The sequence below is a fragment of the Tinamus guttatus genome, unplaced genomic scaffold, assembly GCF_059628265.1.
Source record: "Tinamus guttatus ecotype Peru unplaced genomic scaffold, ASM5962826v1 Tinamus_guttatus_pri_ptg000574l, whole genome shotgun sequence".
Taxonomy (NCBI): Eukaryota; Metazoa; Chordata; class Aves; order Tinamiformes; family Tinamidae; genus Tinamus; species Tinamus guttatus.
This window is the reverse complement of record NW_028289108.1, coordinates 106,250-115,908: the sequence shown is the minus strand read 5'-3', so window position 1 is coordinate 115,908 and position 9,659 is coordinate 106,250.

The window sequence follows — 9,659 nt, the reverse complement described above, 5'->3', positions numbered from 1 at the left end:
GGTTTAAAAGTGCTATAAAATAGAAGGTGCACAGTTAAACTTTCCTCTGAATCTTGATCTGTATATGCCGCCCCACTTAGTGGTTCATCCAAAGACCACTGAAGGTAGTTGGAGTCTTTACGAAGTCCTTAACAAGCACAACATAGTTTCAACATATACACATAATCTTGCAGTAGAAGTATGGTACATTTTCTTATAGTTGTTGTTTTTGAGATAAGGCATATGATACTTCAAAATGTGCCTTTTTTTGTTTAATGTAGTGACAGCAGAGTCACTACATAGAGTGACTATATTCAAATATGAGCATCACTCTACACTGTACCTGACACGAAGTTTGACAATGAAAGCGATACTCAACTTCTGCTACAAATCATAGTGTGGGACATGGTGACTGAGGCTTGACTCTTGGCCAGACCTGGTTTGAATATTATTCTAAGTAGCAATCAGGTGAGGTTTGCTCATTTTGCTGAGTTCCTCATTGAATACTGGACTCAATCAGAGAAAAATGTATGAGCTGTGATGCCAAAATGGCGAACTTGAAAAATGATTAATGTAACTTCTGCCCAGTCTAACCCTCTCATTGTGAAATTTGAAGGAATTCGTTATCACATCTGTGCTAGTCTCTACAAAATCTTTTCTTGTTTCACCACCTCAGCAGCTTGTAACTGTCTTGATATCCTTAGATTAGATTAAGTCCTGTTACAGAACCAAAACATTACTGCTGAGAGCTGGCTTCCTCAATAGACTTAGCATTGCTAGCACAGTCAAAATTTCCAAGGGTTTATGTGTTAGATGTTTCTGAGTGCTGTCCTAAGACTGGCTACTGTTTTTTTTTTTTTTTTTTTCCATGTAGATGCCTAAATGGGAGAAAAGGCCGTATGGATGGTGAGCACCTGAAAGTCTGCGTGAAGGAATTCCTAATGAATAGACAGGAACTCAGGCTCCACTGAGGTAAACGAGAGCTAAGGATCTATAACTAGCATAGGTAGGGTTGGAGAGTTTTGAATGAAAATCCATTCCTCAATATTACAAAGACAGTACTTAGTTCAGCCCAAAGCTTATGACACCATGATCGCTGAGTGGAATATTAGAATACCTGAGCTCCACATGGAGAAATGAGTTACTGAGAAAAAAAATAAAACAGGAGAGACATTGATGTTCTTTCACATGTGCTGTAGTTGCCTATTGTAGTACATCTGCATTTTCACCCTTGTCTTCCTGTTTTTCCTGCCATCCTTTTCTCATGGAATAAAGTGAAAAGAATTCTGCTGTGGGCAAGTCTGGAACCTGTCTGGTTCTTGACCCATGGTTTCCATCACAAAGAAAACTGTAATTAAGGGTGACAGGGCCTTTAGGAGACTAGAAGGCGAGATGGCAGCTGGAGAAGAAAATGACAGGCCTCTAGAATTATTTGTTCCCATAGAACAGGTCTCGGTAACCGCAGATAAGGGAATGCCTGAAAGTTGCAGCTCTCTAGGCAGCACTGAGAGGGGAAGATGAATTTGCAAAAGGGCATGTTCACCCAGTAACAGAGTGCATGTGTTGTGCCTAAATGTCCTTAAATCCCTCTGGTAATGCAGCCATCTGTAACAATAAAGAGCAAATAACTATCGTCTCCTCTGGGACTACAGAGAGCTTCCAACCAAGAGCTCTGTGTTGATGTGTACCTACACAATGGGTTCTAGGAAAAGACACTTACACACACCTAATTTGGCCTGAAATCCCAGATTACCTGTGTTTACACAGATTTGTGTAAAATCAATAATAACACTTAAAAAATCCCAAGCAATTTACTCCTCCACATTATTCCAGGTTTAAAACCATTAGATGGATAAAGTGTTGTTATTCATCTGTCTTTCCAGTGCACCTCTAGGCCCCTTGTTTCTAGGATCATTTTACAGCTTCCTTAAAGTAGAGCTGCAATTAAAAATCTCTCAGTGTGCATTTTTTTTTGATTGGTGGGAGTTTAAGAATATGGGCAAATCAACTGAGAAGTGAGGAACCAAGGAGTTATTTATGTACATACCTTATCTTTTAAACTTGAGTATCAGCCTGTCTACTTCATCTGTTTAAAAATATACATGCATAAATGAGGATAATAGAACATCTAATAATAGCAGGGGGATCATAAACCAAGCTAAGACAGCGTCTTGAAAGTATTTTACAAACATGAACATAATATTCTTCATGACTCATCTTTAAAGTAGCTATCATTATGTCTTGTTTTTTAGTTGGGAAACATGGCATCCAGGGAGACAGAAGCTCAAATCGATAGTGCAAGGTAACAGACTGGCTTGGATTAAAAACAAAAAATGACTAGTATATGACTTAGTTACTTCAGCTCACTACCTGAAATTATCCAAATATAAACACCCAACAAAAATCTAGAACTGAAATTCACTCCAACATATACATAATGAGAATATCTGAAAGAAAGATACAAGGACTTCAGAACCTATGAAAGAAGAACACTGCCTTTTTTTGAACAGATCATGAATAAATTTTATTCATAAAATCATAAAATTTAAAATCATATTCAGATCATCATAAAATTTTAAAGCAGGTTTGGTGAAAGACAAAAGACAAAACTGTGCTTGTCTTCCTAGAAGCTGGTGTAACTTTCTAAGGTTACACACGAGGCCTCAGACAAAACTACTCTTCTGCATCTTTCTCCTCAAGAATGGTTGTTTACCCTTTTAGACTTGGGCTCAAAAATCACATAAAGTCCTAGATGACAGTTGCAACATCTGTGGAGTAGGATTTAGAACTGGGGTGCATTCAAATCTGCAATTCTAGAACAAGATTTAGTGACTCAGAGAGAGAAAAATCAAGGCCTGCCTAATCTCTTTTTCCCTTCCCTCTATAAAATAAGTAAAAATGGTCTCCTCTAGCTAAAACTCTGGAGCAATGTCATGTTCATCTTACACAGCGACATAACCCCTAGCTATTTGCTCTCCATGACACTCTAAAAAATGATATCCTTTCTACCAAGTCTGCCACCAGGACTAAATTTCCTAGGTGATCCTTCACTTCATATGGAAGGGCTTGTGATCGGTCTGCACATCCACCTTGTGCCCAAAGCCAGTCACAGAATTGTTCCATTTCTAGCGAACATAGCCAAAAGCTCCTTTTCCTTCTTTTCTTTCTTTCTTTCTTTCTTTCTTTCTTTCTTTCTTTCTTTCTTTCTTTCTTTCTTTCTTTCTTTCTTTCTTTCTTTCTTTCTTTCTTTCTTTCTTTCTTTCTTTCTTTCTTCCTTTCTTTCTTCCTTTCTTTCTTCCTTTCTTTCTTCCTTTCTTTCTTCCTTTCTTTCTTCCTTTCTTTCTTCCTTTCTTTCTTCCTTTCTTTCTTCCTTTCTTTCTTCCTTTCTTTCTTCCTTTCTTTCTTCCTTTCTTTCTTCCTTTCTTTCTTCCTTTCTTTCTTCCTTTCTTTCTTCCTTTCTTTCTTCCTTTCTTTCTTCCTTTCTTTCTTCCTTTCTTTCTTCCTTTCTTCCTTTCTTCCTTTCTTCCTTCCTTTCTTCCTTTCTTCCTTTCTTCCTTTCTTCCTTTCTTCCTTTCTTCCTGCCTGCCTTCCTGCCTGCCTTCCTGCCTGCCTTCCTTGCTTGCTTTCTGTCTGTCTGTCTTTCCGGCTCCTTTTTGTATGTGTCAAGACACTTGTAGCAAATACTCTAGGCTCCTGATCTCCTGCTCTCTTGGACACATCATGTTGCATCTATAGCTGCTCAGCACTTTGAAATGACTCTTCTGCCAGCAATAAGCTACTGCAGCAGTGCCCCTCTCCTGCACTCATTAGTTCACTGTTCACAGTAATGCTACAAGAATGACTTACTGCATTCTGATGGTTTCATGTGGAGGCTGTTTCTAATTTCAGCTTACCCTCTAGCTCTTCACCTTCTTCAAAGAAATCTGCTATACTGGTAGAAAATATTCTAGCCTATATAGTGCTTGATGCCCAAATTGACTTTCTCCTTCTTCACCCTGAAGAAATGTTGGTGCTGTACTAACATCCATCAAGCTTACCTGTCCGTGCTTTTCTAGCAGTAAGCAATGCTCCTATGTGTCAAGTACTTTAAACTGCTAACAGTAATGTCTCTTCCTTTTGGTGGCTACTGCCTCAGTGTGCTCATGCACTTTTTGATAATGATCCTTTTCTTTGTTGGCTCACTAGTTTGGACATCTTTTCCAGTATTTCAGGCAGATCAGAACTTCTGACATCATCCTTCTCGTCTCTGTAAATATTGGTTATTTTACTTTTTTACTTTTTCATCTTTATTTGCCATGTCATTTCCATATGCAAATTCAACTTCTTTCAACTGCTTCCGTGCTTTTTATCTGGAAGCTCAATGTTTCCTATGGTGGGGTCTCAATCTACAGAACACTTTTTCTGTCTTCAGACTTCTTGCTTCCTCGTAAACCTCACTATCACCCTGCTATAGGTGACATTAGATGGCTCCTGACCATTTATTTATGTGAACTTCATGCAGGGTAGTAAGAGGAATGGACTCCATATGCCTCAAAGCACAGTGTCTGTCTTAAGAGAACTATTTGCTCAAAGGTCACCAATGCGCCTGAACAATACTCACACAGACCAATGTTCTTATGATTCCTTCAAACTCTTCCCTTCTGCAGTTTATTCTCCTTTCTCAAATGTCTTTACAGGTTCCTTCACGCAGGTCTACTGAAAAAGCTTTGGAGCAGGACTGTGCTTTCCTGTAAGACTCAGGGAGCACCAGGAGGCACAGAATACACCTCTTCTTTTTTTTTTTTTTTTTAATTTTTCCTTCTTTTTAACCACATAGGCAGTCAACTTGGGTTGATTCTTTTCAGGCTTCTGAAAACATCACATTTACAATGCGATGCGTGCTGAGAGGCTTAGCAGAGGTATTAGCACAGTCAGTTCCATTACAAGAACATGACATCTGTCTTTCCCTCCCAGGTCCTCCTTGTCTTTCTGCTGATCACTCTTAAATGCTGCAGAATCACTTTCTATTTTCAGCTTTTTCGATTACTTTTTTCACACACCTTCCACCTTTTGCCCTGTTCCCATCTCAGCTCCTTCTCAGTGGCATCTTCCTCCTCCCCTTTTCAGTTACATCTCAGTGTTTACTGATTGATTTAATTTGTCCTTATATATATATATATGTATGTATATAAATTCTCTCAGTGCTTTGTTTTTGGCACTTTTATTATTATTTATCAGGGTTTGAACTACATGGGTCTTAAAAATCTTAAAAAAGGGATTAAATTATATCCATACTATGATTAAAATGAGATGGGAAATGAATATTGTAATGTTTGAATGTAAATGGGTTGATGATGGTATTAAAGAGATCAACTGTATCTTAAAATACTTTAATCAGTGTTACAGTTCTGGATTAGGAGAATAATCATATGAAAACATTCAGAGGTGTGTGTGTGTGTATACATACACAGTGTATACGTATGAGTGTGCATGTGCAAATATATATGTGAAAATACACACTTGCAAATAAAATGCATGCAGATGTAACTGAGTCAACTGTCAAACCAGTAAGTGCAAGACACTTTCCCACAGTACATGAAAATATCTGCGCAAAAAACCACACACATCTCTGTGCTGGCTGAAAGCTGCGCTTCTGTTATGTGGGTCTGTGTAAGCAAAAGCTTTGGACAAGAGAGGAGACAAAGCCGTGGTGCTTTTTGATATACTCTTCAGAGTTATTTCCTTCAAAAATAGGGCAATTCGCAACCTTTCTGAATGTCACAGACTGTTTTAGAACCTTCTCAGGCCTAAATTTCCAGCTAGCTGCAATTACTGCAAAAGGGGCTGTATAAGCCAGGCAGGTTGCCTCAGAACACCAGCCCTGGTTCTTCTGTCCTCTAGCAGAGGGATATAATTCTTCACAGGGAGAATTAGAGGCAAGTGCTCAAACCATAACGTCAGTGAAGAAGACAGAAACACAAGTATTATTTAATGTCTCAGTGTAAGAGTAAGCAAGAACTGCTTTTGTCCTGCAAAGCACAGGGACAAACACCCATTTTCCTTTCACTATGCACCAAACAGTTGTTTTATTATAGTCACAGAGAGGATATCTGAGGATGTCCAGAGCAACTGGTGAGATGTTTGCAGCTTTCATGCACCTGAGAGGTCAAGCGAAGTGTTTAGTTTAACAACAGTTGAGTTTCGTATTCATTTTTATTTCTCTCTCACAGACAGAGCTCAGAAAATCTCCATTTCCTTCTGATCCGCCTTGTTTAAGATCAAACATAAACAGAAGCATCAAGTCTAATTTTGTAAGGCTTCCAAAGCTTTCGGACCATTAGCAGTGGGATTAAAGGTGTCCAGAGAGCAATTCGTTAGCCAGGTACAACAAGTAAAAAGCAGAAATAAGACCTATAGCACATGATTTACTCTGGCCAGATGCTGGTTTCCAGGGTCAATAGTGAGACATGACAAGTCAAGATTCTCCCATCTTATGCTTCAAAGAGCTTTTCTGAGTATTTCTTGTTGTTTTCTCCTTTTGCATAAGCAGTAATACAGTTGACTTGCCTAATGTCTATATTAATTTTGGTACATTTTTAATTAGCAGATAGCTAATTAATGTAGTATAAGGTTATCTTGTTAAAGGTTAATTGGATATGTAAACATTCTTTACAAGTTAATATTCCAAGGGAAAGAACATAATATGCATTTGTTGCCTGTGCCTTTCTGAATTAATTACATGACAGTCAGATTTATCCCTGCCCAACTTGAGAACCTTCAATAAGTACTCTTTTAAGAATCAATTGATACTTAATTAATATGTACTGGCTGTCCTATTTAATTTAAATTAGTTCTTTCAGCAAGTTACAGTGTTGCTGAAAGACCCTGCGCTCCCCCAGTGACATTTGCTGCTGAGAGCACACGAGGGTGCTGTAGGAAAAGGCTCGCTGCCTTGGGCCCATATTTCATGGCAGGGCGCACAGCCTCCTCCTTTCTCCTTATGAAAAGCAAAAATTACCCACACGGAAATCTTTATGAAAGTTGCACGTACTGTGTTGTATCTCATTCCGTGGGGCTTTGTATTGCTCAGGGCTCTGTGCTGGCTGCTACCTGGCTGGTGTTTATTACATTAGATGATGAGGTCGGTAACCTTCTCCCCGGATCAGGTAGGGAGTGAGGTCCACACTCCTTCCCTCCCATTTTATGTTATCTTCATAACATCCACTGATGAGATACACGTCGATTTAGCTCGTTGTTTCAGCACATTGATATTCCTAGCTACAGAGGGAGCAGCATGATTGAGTCCCCGAGGGGCTGAATTCGGGAATGGATGTGTGGCAGCAATGTTCACATATAATTTATTATGTGTATGAAATCCTTAACATCAGCAAAATGGTCGCAGAGTTTGCCTTCCCTTTCATCACACAGTAAGGCTGTTAATGAATAAGAAACCTCTCTACATGCTGATGTTTAAAACATTCCACACCTGAGCAGGGACAAGGAGGATCTGAAGAGCTTTTCTCTCTGCCCAGCCACCATTTGCTGCAACTGACTGTGGTTTTAATTTCTGGAAGATTATTTCTCTGGCAAAAAAAAAAACACTTTAGAAATGACAATTAAGTATCACCACGCTTGGGTGATATAAGCATTTCAGACAGGCTCACTGAAACACAGAGGCAAAGCCTTTTGTGCAAAGCCCCAAGGTAGCAGCTCCCACGAGTCCTGCCTCCCCGTTTCTCCGTCAGAACAGAAGGTACCACTACCCACAGAGAGCTGCACTAACTGGACAGGTGATCTGTCATGATGAGGAAAAGAAAACCCTTTCAATTAAAGCTAGAGCTCATAAGTGAGGACTTGCTCTGGCTCCCTGATGTAGTATGAAGACCCCTTAGACACTTGCACGGCATCAGAGTGACAAATGCGGAAAAATAAGAGCCTGATTTTCATAGGAGCTTGGATCCTGGACCTGCCACTGTTCGTGAGCAGTTTTGAGTGCTCAGCCTTTCTTCAGCCACATCTGAAGGTTTGCCAAGGGTCATGCGGGAAGCCCTGTGCAGAGCCATGGCTGTCGTGAGTTTACCCGATTGCCTTGTCTCTGGGATTGCTCGTGTTACTAAACTTTCCTCTAAGGATGTTTGCACCGCTTGTTGCAGCCAAGAAAGCTGTTCTTTCAGCTGTAAGCAGCAGAAAGAATCTGAAAGCTTTGTACTGTAATCACTAAATACCAGTTTCCTATTGGATCTAAGCAACATACCTATTTTTAGTTAAAAAGCTGCTGTTGGGTTACAAAATATCTTTTACAGCTGAAGTAAAGCAGCGAGCTGGCACAAACTGCATGGTATTTGACTGTTTGAGCAAATTGAGCATCAACACAAACCGCAGGCGGTCACTCATCTCCAGAACTTCATGTCCATCATTATAATAATAGCTATAATGTAATCCTAAATAAATAATAGTCAGCAATCTATGTATTTTTTTTCATGGGGGTTTTGAATAACGAAGATCCACTTTTTCATTTCATGCTCAGACAATTACTACCTCTAGCTTTATTTTTATCTTCAATTTCTCTATTTTGTTATTGTTGAAAGTTACGGGATTGCCAATAATGTCCTCAATGTACCTACAATGGATTAATATGCCCACTTTAAAGCATCCAGGAATCATAACTAGACTTTTCTATAATAGGTATATATGGCAGCAGTATTCTTACTGCATTCATGGTAGCTTTACTAAATACGAATTGATCTAGTCAACTGATGAGAGTTTCACTGTGTTCATCACTCTAGAGGAAGAACTGAATATTCTCTCACTTTGGAGTATTTTACCACATTCTGCCTGTGAATAAGTTAGATTACTATTGAACTGAAATCAAAAGTTAGGCTGAGAAACTTGGTGCCCACAGTCACTGAAAACTTGCAGATCTCCATCACTAGGGCCGATCTTTTTATTGTAATTTTTATATGCATATTTAACCTACAGCTAAACTGTTATTTCCACCCCACCCCTCACTGAAGAGCACAAATGACCCCCAGGGAAGGTGATCATCAAAACGAGAAGGCCCAGCTTGGCCGTCTCAGGCTGAAAGCTGTTTCCAGCACTCTCATCATAAAGCGTGTGCGTATGCAAAGTGTCTCCCGGCATATTTACTGTGGGGAGATTTGCCTCTACAGTCATTTGTTTTAGCAGGGCCCTGGGAGGGTATCAGTTACAGATCAGCAGGCGCCGGTCCCGCTGTGACGGCTCCCGTGTGTTTGTCAGGCGCCCTTCCAGCTGAGGGTGACGTGCACCGGCACAGCCCGGTACAGGCGGCCCCGGCGATGTAGGAGCATTAGCTGCTTGGTTAGGTCTGCCCATGCGATGAGGATGACATGGGGGCAGATGAGAGGTCTCAGACAAATGGCAGCTCAGAGGTAGAACGAGTAAAAATGCCGATTAAAGAGAAATTCTAAAAGGATCTTCATGGGTCTTGAGGAAGAGAGTGAAACTGAACTACATGGAAATGAAACCAACAGAGACTTTATCTCAACAAAATTTAGTTTTATGTATACAGAAGCATTTATTTTGTGCATAAAAGCCCTCCCAGGGGTGCTACAAAGCATACTCTAGAGTAATGCAACACATAATTATCACTATTAGTAAACAACAAAAGACAATGTTAATGCTGAACATATAAAGCAGTTACAAAATTTAATTTTTAATCA